Source organism: Typopeltis vanoorti, chromosome 12 (genome assembly GCF_054136105.1).
Source record: "Typopeltis vanoorti isolate ZY-2024b chromosome 12, IOZ_Tvanoo_1.0, whole genome shotgun sequence".
Lineage (NCBI taxonomy): Eukaryota > Metazoa > Arthropoda > Arachnida > Uropygi > Thelyphonidae > Typopeltis > Typopeltis vanoorti.
Genome location: NC_143560.1, coordinates 74,271,451 through 74,283,923, shown reverse-complemented (window position 1 = coordinate 74,283,923; position 12,473 = coordinate 74,271,451). Strand labels below are relative to the sequence as shown.

At 35.6% G+C, this 12,473-nt stretch overlaps 1 long non-coding RNA gene across 1 annotated transcript in view; it reads left to right on the top strand.

Annotated features, from left to right (window-relative positions):
• The window catches only part of LOC150100890 (uncharacterized), a 108,609-nt gene extending 96,567 nt beyond the window's left edge, over nt 1-12,042 (top strand). The window contains exon 3 of the long non-coding RNA XR_016549183.1: nt 11,182-12,042. This is a non-coding gene — a long non-coding RNA (uncharacterized LOC150100890). The remainder of the gene's footprint in view (nt 1-11,181) is intronic.
• Nucleotides 12,043-12,473: the final 431 nt, after the last annotated feature.

Genomic DNA, 12,473 nt, shown 5'->3' with positions numbered 1-12,473 from the left:
TAGCTAGCTAGCTGTTGGAGGAAGATCCTATTTCCTTTTTAGATCGACTGCTCGCTCTCAGAACAGATAAATCTGGTTAGGTCTACTACGAAAATCTTCCCATTTGCTGCCATGGATTTTGTTTCGCAGTGATGTAATAAATGCCTTCTTTCTTCTTCTTTTTTTTTATTTCTCTTATCTCTGCATCGACACAGGGTGGCCAAAATAAAAAGAACGCTCGTACAGAATAGTGTTCCATTTCGTTAAGCATTGAAGGACTTGTGTAAGCTCGGCGACGCATAGATTCAGATGATGCAACATTCAGATTGCAATCATAAGGGCTACACCGAAGCACGATGCCGGTAATTCACCAGTGAAAATATCTGATCACTCGCAATAGCGTCACTTGTATTAGTCATCCGTCACAAACAATGTTTCAATGGGAGCTCTCACGAGAGCTCTCAGATGGATGCTTGTAAAGTTTTCTATGGGTTCTGCCGGATCCCATCTGTCTCTTTATACCTAAGTATTGTGGTATTTCAGGATCTAATACTTATTTCTCCTTACTCAATAGGATCTGCATATAATATCCTTTATTGCCTTTAGATCCAATGTATTCTACATTCTGAGATTTTTGTAATGGCATTCTGTGGTGAAAATAAATAAATAAATAAAAATAATACCCTCCGTTGCTCTCGAAAGTTATACAACTGTACGTGTACGAAAAGATCTGTTTTTGAATCCCAGTAAAAACATTAAAATATATGACAGGATCTTAGCTTGTTTTATTCATTGCTTTCTTAAACAGATTGTATTCGCATTCATTTCATCTACAGCTTGTTATATTTATCCACAACATTACTGTAGTACTTTTATTATTATTATTATTATTATTATTATTATTATCAGTAGCGGCTCGTGCATAGGCACTGCGAAACTGCAGCACCTCCAATTTTTCTCGATATATAAATATATTTATTAATTTATTTATGTTTGCTTGTAATATTTAGTTTTATCATCAACAATCCTATACAATTCTTATTTTGTATAAAAAATAATAAAAATCCATCTTGTAGCACTTAGGAGGGTGGAGGACGCTAGCAGCACTTTGTTTACCACAGTGTCATATTGCTACGCGCGCAAGCATATGCACGTCATAGTGAGATGCGAGCTATTAGCGTAATGCGGCACTGTCCGTCGCGCAGTTCCACTGTCGTGTAGATGCAGTTTGTGCCAGTAGTAGTGTTCGTAGTGCTTATCGTGTTTACTCCGTCTCTTTAAATATTTGGACATTACACTTAAAGACAACATTTGTTATAGTTTTTATTCTAGAACATTATCGGGGTTATGATAATGGATTTTATTTTTAAGTAATTTTGAATTATACCAAACTGTATAATTTTATCGATAACAAACAATATCTTTTCATCTCTAATATTTTATAATTTTTAACATAATTTTAATATTTTATCCAAACACGTATTACACTGTACTTACAGTGTGCATGTATATTTCGAAAGTTGCATCACCCCTACGATTTCAAGCCACGAGCCGCCACTGATTATTATTATTATTATCATTATTATTATTATTATTATTATTATTATTATTATTATTATTATTATTATTATTATTATTAAACTAAGGTAATTAGAGAACAACTGTGCAGTGGCTACTATTTTGTTTGTTTGTGTGCGTGTAACAAGCAACAAAACTAAAGGAGATGAATAGGACGAAATTAGCTACATATATCGATCCGATTTAGTCAACTCGCAGTTCTTCTTCCTAACCCGGTAGCAAACGATGACACGGTGAATGTGTCTCCAAGGTGATTCTTCGGAGCCATAAGCATTGCTTTTACCTGATTAATCAGGAGGAAAAACTCTCATCGGGGAAAAGGCTGATCGAGATGCTTATAAATTCGCAGGACATTATCTCGGGTGACTGTGCTAATGTGAAATAGTTACCTAGATGGCGCTGCTATCATTGTGAAAAACTATGGGTTTAAAATTAAATATGATCATATTTTTTTGCTTCTGAGTTTTGATAACATTCCATATCTTGAAGCATTGATCATTTGAGGTCTAACAGTTTCTCAAATCATAAAGTGGAATATGGGTGTTTGGTTCTCTGCAGTCAGAGGGAAAGGTTACATGCTCATTCTCTTGTTGAGGCATATTAATATCGAAATATCAGTTATAAGGTGAATTACATTTTTTTTTAATTTAAGCAATTAACAGTTTTTTTGACATGATACTGTATAATAAAATCTGACATGTATGTGGAAAAGCATAACAATTGCTATAGGACAATATTATCTATTTACATGAGAGTGTCAGATGATTATTATTTGCACTGTTAAGCACAAAAAATTTTTCTTCCCTCTTTCTTTGGGGGGGGGGGATGATGTCACTTCCATGCTGGAAAGTGGACAACTCCGGAATCAGTTAGGAGTTGATTCCATGAATTCCAGTCTTCGTGGAAAAGATCTAAGGTGTTGTTTTGTGTGGTGGTGATGCTCGTGTAGGATACGACTTCTCACCTTTTGTTTGAAGGCTGAAAGGAGTTGGTCCGCTTCCTCTCTCTGTGTGAAGTTGTTGTGCTGTTTGGTCTTGTATGTATGAGGTAGAAACTGTATATTATCGCTTTAGCAGTGATGAAGAGGTAATTGCAGAATGAATGATTATTTGACTCTGCATGGACGAGATTGAAATACTTCTCTTCTGTATGAAGATTACCACAGGTGAGAACTGCCATTTTCCGAGACAAACTAATTAATTGGGTGTTGACTAGGCATTCCAAGTAGACATGCCGGATTGTTCCTGATCGGTAGCAGAACAGGCAGTTGGAGTGTGTAATACATTGTGCCACATTCTCCACTGAATATCTGATGGCTCTTGTTTGAACGGAAGAGGGGCTTAGCCCTCCTAACTCAGGAGGTCGCATTGAAATAGTGTTTGGTGGGATGATGCAGGATTTTCCAATAAAGCTCTTTGGTTCGAGTGTTGTGTTTGTTGGAGTTGCTGGGTGTAAGTTTCTCCCATGAATTATTACTTTTTATCAGAAAGATAGGCACCGGATCTTCCGAGTTATGAGGGCTAAGCCTCTCTTCCGTTATGCTATCAGGCATAATGGCTTGAAAATCGGCCTTTATGGTGTGCATCTGCTCAGCCTAATTCCCATATTCCAGGTTTTCAAGCGATTTGGGAAAGCGGCAGGTGAGGCTCGGAGAAAGAATGTCACCCAAGATCCTCACGCCTCGCCAGCTCCATTGAGGAAAGAAAAACTCTTTCTGAATGATCGGGTTACTCCAGTATTGTAAAGAAATCTGATGAGATGAAACCCGAGAAGGTCTCGATGGCATACACGATCAAACGCTTTGGAAATATTAAAAGTAATCACATGGATATCTTCAAATCTTTCCATGGCCTATATCCAAAGGTGGGTAAGGAGGTCTGCTGTAGAACGAGAATGGCGGAATCCGTACTGGCGACCAGTAATCAATCGATAAAGCATCTCTAGGTAGCGAATAAGCTGATAGTTGATAATCATCACTCTCATGATGGTGAAGTGCTGTGCTGAGGGCATTGAGAATATAGTTTGATGGCTGACTTTTATCTCCCTTTTTAAGGACAGATTGGACGAAGACTTGCTTTCATGCTGCTGAGTAGATTGCATATAAATATGACAGGTGATATAATATAGGTGTTAATTTCGGAGCACAAAAGAAGAATACTGCCACTAATTCTTCTTGAGGATACCAGGAGAATTATTGAACCTCTCCTCGCACCAATAGGGGGAGGGACTCAAAACTTCTGATAAACATCTAGAACAAAAATAATATCAAAGCAACTGACAACCATAAGAAACCTTTTAATCCCCATGTTTCATCAAATTGTAATTATTTGTTCCTTTTCTTTTAGGATATATATAAGAAGAGTTGCTTTAATATCATCTTTGTTCTAGGTGTTTATCAGAACTTTTCAGTCTCCCCCTCGTTTACCTCATCTTTGGTTGATGTTACTAAGTTTCCATAGTACCATTAAAATGAAGAAAGAGATTTGAAACAAGTAAAGGCATAAATTGGACCCCCGCAGCCTTGAAGGGCCAAAAGGCTCGACAGCAGTTGAGGACGCAAGTTTATCGCATTTCGTTATTACGAAGCCTCCCTAGGATTTCCTGATAATTTTTTGCACTTGTTTTAAGCTAGGCTGTAAATGAATGAGAAGCCGGAGTTTTCTCACTTGATCCATTGGATATATGCTGTATTTTTTTATCACAGAGGCTTTTTCAAAGAACCAGGGCATGCATGGAGTGGATAATGAGAGCCGCCATTTCAGTTGTTAGTTTGAGCAGATGTTTGGGTCAGGAGAGAGCAGAAACTGTAATCTGGCGATAGACAAGAGGCATAAAAATCCCTGAAGTCATCCTAATTGGTACTGTTGTTTGGTATGAGATTGAGACCAGATGGGGAGATCGATGTGTGAAAGCAGAGACGTCATAAGATTATGATCGGAGTTTCCAAGATTAGACATAGATATTTACAGTATATCTAGAGGGAGAACAGGTTAAGAAAGGGTTCAAAATATTGAGAGAATGTTGAGAATTAACTGGTATTCTGGTTTGTTTGTAAACGCCTCTATTAGATGATGACTGATAGCAAATGATTCGGCTTCCATTGCGGCTTGAACTGTAAAGTTAGAGAAGGGGAGCCAGTTTGTGTTTTGAACATGAAAGTTTTGTAAAAAGATAATTTCACGTTAATTAGGCTGTATGAAATCAATTTTTAGAGATAAGTAGTCAAAGAGGGCTGCATGTTGTTTAAATTAGTAGAGTGGTAAAGGTAGCAATAAAAGCTCTAGAATGAAGTAAGGAAGTCTTGAGCAAGATCAGATAGAAAAGAGGGTTTTAGGTTTCATAGCCTTTGATAAAGAATGTTTGATTTGAAAAATACGCACATCCCTCCCTTTTTTGTGTGTGGAAAACATCATGCAAGATGTAGTTCGGATAGAAGGACTGTAGTTACAGACGATTAGAGTCCGGTTTGGAATAGATTGGGTTTAGATGCCTATATGTGGAGGGAAGTATTATTAATATTTCTACAGATGCCCAGGATGTTAGTGAAATAGATGTGGAAATATTTTTATTAGATGAAATTTTGGTGTTATTTAGGGACTTTTCGGGGCATATTTTTGTTATTTGTTTTGCAATTTTTGTTATTTTTTTCGTATTTTATGATGTTTTTGTTATTTTTATGAAATATTTTATTATATCATCTTCTTCTGGTTCCCATCTGCCATACGGCCGCGGGAGGGTAGCTATATGCTACCATTCTAGGGAGAGATGATTATGAGCAAGGTGGTTTCCCGTTGCCTTCCTTGCCGTAAGTATTTATGACTGTAACCTGTGTGTTCACTGGGCCGGTTTGCCTGCTTGCGGGATGAAAACCCCCAGATAAACTGGCGGAAAAAACCCTGCTGCCCACGCCCAAGACCGGCTAACTTGGCTATGGCTGAGGAAGATCCTTAGGCTCCTCACGTCGTGGACGGGAATCGAACTTAGGACACTCCTTCCCCAGGCATATGGTTGCGAAGCGCAAAGCCACAAGGCTAACCGCGCGGACATTATATCATAATAATGCTAATATAGATTTGAGCAGGGACATGCAGTTGAGGTGAGGTCAGGGAGTGTCAGACTCCTATCCAAATGTGACCTCGACATTGTCCCTTGCACGTTACTATACTCAGAATCTCTCCAGACACGACTTGGAAGAGTAATCAGCAAGATTATTCGTCAAATGATCAGAAAACCTCCAACAGATACTTTACCATTAGGTTCGATCTCGTGTGCTATCTACTTACCTTGTTTAAATGTATCACTGTCACTTTTACTGTTGTTATGGTTATTAGTATTAATAATTCATTAATTACATGTATGATATATGATATCAGTTGCCGGCCTGGTTGGCCGAGTGGTCAGTGTATCTGCCATCCAACCGGTTCGAATCCCGCCATGGGCATGAATGCTTGTGATTATCTTGAGATGAGAGATGAATGTAATCGCGGGTTGAGACCACCTTATTAATTAAAAAGAATAGTAATATTAGAAATATTTGTCTTATTATCTTACGAGCAATATAATTATTTAAGTAATATAATTATCAGCAAAATATTTGCCGCAAAAGTTATGTATGTAATCAATATTAGCTACTTCTACTGGTAACATTTTATGCTTTTTCATTGTTATTATGTGAACTTGACAAAAATGAATGTATCAGCATTTTGTGCTAAATTCTAAGGGCCCATCGCGAATTTCTATTTTATCAGAAATCTTTGCACGTGTTTAGAAAATTAAATTCGTTTCACCTACAGAATGAAAATACAAATATTTATATAGGTAGTACGGGGACTGTGTATTATTCCGTGAAGAAATTTAGGACTAATTGTGAAGTTTTCCTAATTACTTCAGTGAAAGATTTTGTCATGCACTGTTTACCCCGAGTTTAACGGCCACATTTCAATGAAGCATTTCTGGTTTTCTGTTAGCTTACATCAGGGACAATGATGGCCTGATTTAATATTTTAATATATGTACGTACAACTTAGAAAATCTCCCATCAGTGCATTGAAGTAGCATACACCCTTAAACAACACAAAATGGCACAATTTCAGTTTAATGTTTGTTTGTAACTCCCTAACTGCGAGTCAAGGACGTTTATGATGCATTATGTTGCCAAGAGCGCTTGGATCACAGTGTCAACATTTCATTCTGAAAGATAGAATACATAACGCCAATATTCTACTGATTGATATTCATCCCTTTCTGAGCATACAATATGTCCCATTCATTATAAATATAATCCTGGAACTCAAATACAAGCTTACAACCAACTAATGCAATACAGCCGTATCCGTTTCGCCTTACGGCTGGGTGAAACTAAACGCAATGAGAGAACCGACGCGGAATACCACCGGGGGCCGCATTTATGAGTAGTTGAATCCAATTGGGAATGACCCTACAGCAAGTGATGAAGACATATTGGGGTTTGTACTATTCAACTACACTGTCTTTCAACTACGTCAACAGCTAGCTAGCGTGTATGTGTGTGTGTGTGTGTGTGTGTGTGTGTGTGTGTGTGTGTGTGTGTGTGTGTGTGTGTGTGTGTGTAGAGTTATAGACGATCAACATGAAATATATTCCTTAACTTATTTTGTTAACTGAACTTCCATTCAACCAATTACAGAAATGTATGCTTCCCCATCGAATTCAAATATGTTGTTTCTATTTGACTAATTTATGGAGCCTCGCATTCTGCATTTATGATTACTATTCATAACTTCAGTATAATTATTTCTCATTTCAATCTGTTTATATAGTTTTAAATTTCTTATAGAAATCATGTCTTATAATTATTAGCTGATTGGTACAAGTGGGGAAGAAGAGTTGGGTAAGCATGGAGCCCTACTCATGGACTGTTTTATTATGCCAGTTTAAGATTCTGATAAGGTTTGAAATGGCATAAAGATTGTCAAATATTAATTTTGTTTCAATGATGAACTCATTTCTTTACATGAACTATTGAGGTAGCTTAACATTTGATAAGAAGTCATCATCATTCGTGTATGAAGAATTTTTTCAAAGCTAAAAAGGCGATGCTGACAGCCAAATATTTCTGAAAACAGAAAATCCTAAAATTTACGAGAGAGAGAGAGAGAGAGAGAGAGAGAGAGTGTGTGTGTGTAAAGCGAATAAACAAATATGTAACCTAATCATATATATATTTACTAAAATTTGTTAACGGTGATTAACTATTCAGTTTTATTTCATTTCAAGTAAAAATAGAGTGAATGTAGAAACACAAATATCTTCAGAATATATGTACTTAATAAGTCAACAATTACAGATTTTTTTTCCCGATATGACCTCGCTGATGAGATCGATAGAACACATGCCTCTTGCTTGAGAAGTTCTAAATTTTAATCCTATCAAAGAGAACACTTTCTTCTATGTCTTTTAAGAGAGTGGATGAGTTAGTTATGAAACCTCTACTCAGGTATTCAGTCTTTCTCAGGAAAAAAATAAGTTTATGAAATAATTATCCATTCTAAATTCTAACTTTTCTCTCTTTTCCAAGATATGTTTTTCCATGTATTCATGTTCCATCACAAATGATCTGCAAAACGGATGGGCACACGAGTGGGCTGATAGCGAACTGCCTTTGAAAGTGTTGTTATTATGTTTCCCCAGATGCATTGAGGCTTATTACACATTCATTGGCCTGCGCAGTAAATTTACCTTGTGGCTATTTCGAAGCAAATTTGAAAAAAAAAAAAAAAACTGTTGCATAACTGAATTAAAGAAAGAAAAATAAAATAAAATTTACCAAAAGGGAATCATCAGAAGAATACTGAACCCTTATTTAAGACAAAAAACAGGCCGTTGCCTATTAGGTCCTCTTTGATTCTTTCCCAGCAGTCATTTTTTCATGGAATTTTTTTTATATCAGGGGCATTTTATTTCGTTTTTTTTTTTTTTTCATCGCGGTGAAGTTTTTCATAAATCATTTTATTGCTAGATAAATTTTATCGCACTCATTTTTATTTAAGATCTCACATCGCAATATCTCTATAATCTGCGTAGCATTTTACTTCTCTCTTGGGAGTTTCAATTTTTTCCCGCCAGTCTAGAACACTCTGTACGCAGAGAAAGTAGAATATTTTCAAAACTAAATAACCACATCCCTAATTCTTATTATGGCTTCAGCAAAAATGTGTTAACGTATGTACCGAACGAATTTAGTAAATGTGGAGATATGTAGTGTTCTATTGTCATTGCATTTGGTTCATTGAATCGCACAATTTTTAAAGAAAATTTAAATCTCAATTTCATCAAACTAACTAGAATACTTATACAACAATACACAAAAACAAATGCAGTATCTAATCTCTAAAAGTCATATCTTGAAAAGCTACACGAGAATTAGTATTACTTCTGATTATCTTATTGTTTACTCTGTTATGAAATATTTAATTTACAATTTCACGTAGTCCTTTGAAAAAAAAAATGCTCACAATAACCCACACGAACAGAAAGAATCTGAAAGCAATCAATTACTTCTATTGCTATGATAAAATAGCAAAACATGATAAAAACTTGGGTGTTTCAAAGAACACATTGTGTAATCTGATAACGATTTATTCCAATACGTGTGAGTAATTCTTTATCAGATCATTATCAGATAATATCAATAAATCTAAAAACCTCTTGAGAGCACTTCAAAATATGCTGTATCTGTCAGCAGGTCTTTAAATCACTGAAAATAATTCGCTCTCAATAATCTTTGATTTCGAAGAACTCGTGTGAATAGCAATATTCATAGAACTTCCGAAATTAAAGGTCATACCCCTAAATAATCGACAGGTAGAGCAATTCAGAATCTATTTATAAATGATATTAAAAGAAAGATACAAGAAATTAGATCTGTTGATCAACACTATACATTCAAGTATAATGAGCATGCGCAGGTTTTTTGATACACGATAGTTATACAAAGAAACCTGCGTATTGAGCATGCGCAGGTTTCTTTGTATAACTATCGTGTATCAAGTTAGGCAGTGTTTATTTGTTAAAATTAAAAAAAAAATGGTTTAGATAAATTGTCTAGAATTTAAGAGATGAAGGAAGAAAATGAATTAGTTCTTCGAGGATGATATCATACTTCAATATTGAGTTTTTATTTTTAAAAAAAAATTAGCTGTGGATCCAAAGTTTTCAAGGTGGTTCGATATAAATATACAGTGTCGTGTAACCTGTATAAGCAGAACAAACATTGTTTAGAATTCTTGAAATATAGAACTAACTTTTTATTTACGTTTGATTTCAAGCCTCAACACATATGACAAAGAGGACATTGAAATAATGAAGCAAACAATAAATAAAGAAATACGGCAATAATATTTAAATTATTTGCTGTATTTCTTAAATTATTATTTAAAAATTTGAATGGAATTTAAAAAAGGGCAAAGCGAAACGTATGGTGATTTTTATGCCTTTTTGTCATGCTTTTTTAAGCGTCAACTTCACTCGTAAATAAGTTGTGTCTTTTATTTCTCAGCTACTTCATAACCACGGAAACATTCAAGTGCAATGGTATTGTTTATATTGAAAATCCAGGTTTATATAAGAAAAAAGGACAGGAAAAGCACTCGTATATTGGTATTATAAAAATAGAAAAGATTGGTCCAAGGTTTCATAAAATAAAAATATAAAATGTTATAGAGAACACACACACACACACACATTGCATATATCGTTAAATTCTACACGCTTCTTTTTTTTTTTTTTTTTCTCTCTTTCTTGAATAATTTAAAAACGGATTCCTCAGTGTATATTGATGTTTGGGTGAGCAAAAAGATATCGCTATCTCATACAATCTTTCAAATCACATTCTCTCAATATAGCAAGTGTTTGAAAATTTAGCAATATTACTTAGAGTATTTTCGGAATGTTTCCAGCAGTTATGCAAGCCATCAGAACAGTGAGATAAGCGCAGGATATCGAGAATCTAGACATTCGTATTAAACTTTAACAGGAAAAATGCCTCAAGGAGAAAGTTGTAGATTCTTTTTCGCACCGTAAACACTGAGCATGCGTTATAGATGCTACTAACAGGAATGGTTTAAAACCTGATTTGTATGCCCTTGTCAGAAATCTTTAGACAGGGCTTTTATTAAAAGTATGAATGTTCAAAACTTTTGCATATCCTAATGTCGTAAATTTGTCTTCTATTTATGAGTACTCTGGAGTCTACTCTTGTTGCTATCGTTCTAAAATGGATGATAAGACAGCCTAAGTAGTTACATAGTTACAGGCATTTATTTGTTTTACGTTTCGAATACGTGATTTACTGAATACAACCTGTTTCGAGGGGAGTTGACATGAACACACCCACGAGTGTGTTCATGTCACCTCAACAGAGGAGTGTAGTGATTCCTGTTGAGCTACTGTAGTATATTCACATCACTAATAATATTTTAGTTCGCATGCATTCATTTTAAATAATTGTAGTAAAGAAATATATCAATAGATCTATTTATAGAGTAAAACAGTTCTATATAGGCAGCAATTTTAAGTAGTAAGTTTTTGACGGTATAGATTCCCTTGCTTCATATATGAATATTTTATATTTTTTTTCGTCACTAGTTGCAGTGCCAAGCTAAAGCCTTTGAAGTCTCCTTCAAACTTATGATTTCAATCTCCAGTCGAGAAAGAATCTACGACCCGCATTGCTTTCTACAAGAACTATTGCAGGTATTTGAAGTTTCTACCTTGCGTGGGAGAAGAACAAATAGTTTCAAGCAATACTGTCAGGGCCATCAATATTCTCGGCGGACCTGATTTTCAATTCAGTGTGTGTGTGTGTGTGTGTGAGAGAGAGAGAGAGAGAGAGAGAGAGAGAGAGAGAGAGAGAGAGAGAGAAAGAAAGAGAAAGCTGGAATTACAGATGAAGTAAATGAGTTGTTGATTGGCCTACATTCTCCCGCGAGTCTATCTGTTTTGTGTGATGATAAAGACTTCTCACACTCGTTTTGAGATTCGCCTTCTGTCAATAGTTCACAAAAAGTCTCCCTCACACACGGAATTCGAACCCATGTGTTTTCCTACCGAAATTCAAATGACCCCACCGTCCAGGACAGTGTTACGAATATGCTTCAGTTATATGAATCAACACGAACAATCAACTAATTAGGGGAACGAACATCAAAATGTGTTGTCGTTGGTGCGGGGAAAATATGGAGATGCTGCATCATTCTGGGAATACATACGAAGTCATGCACCCATGCACACGATTCAACTGCGATTCGTCTCGCAGGATACGCGTACATGGCTAGTGTTGTTGACACCGTTAGGGTAAAAGTGTGCTTTGTCAGAGAACAAGACGTATCGATTGAATCGATGAATGGCATTTGGCCAATTTATACAATTCCACTAGTCGGGCATAATCCTAAGATTCGAGCTGCTAGCAGTGTATATGTATGAATAAAAACCTTCATGTCCTTTGTGTACTTACAGGAGAACCTTTGTGTATCATCGCAAGAATGATTCTTGTAATGATACATTAGAGGTATGTTTGAAGCACCGATGGCACTTTCATTTAGTTTCCATCGTGTTTATGTCAAAACTTCTTGATGTGTAATTAATGTGTAATAAATTTTGGCTTGGTTCATATAATACACTTGATTTATAAATAAAAGAAAAAGTTAAATATGTCTATTAAGGATTAAAGCAAAGATTTTCAATATATTTAAAAACATTAAAATTTTATTGGTAATTGTCGTCAGTCAATAGCAAAATAATCTTATCTCATCCTTGCTTCACAATGAATTATAGTGACACTAAAGCTAACATATACAAATCAGTGACTTTATTCTTCTGCAGTCCGCTTTTATTAACCGCAAAGGATTTTCTGCTTCCAGGTTAAGTCAGGATAATGT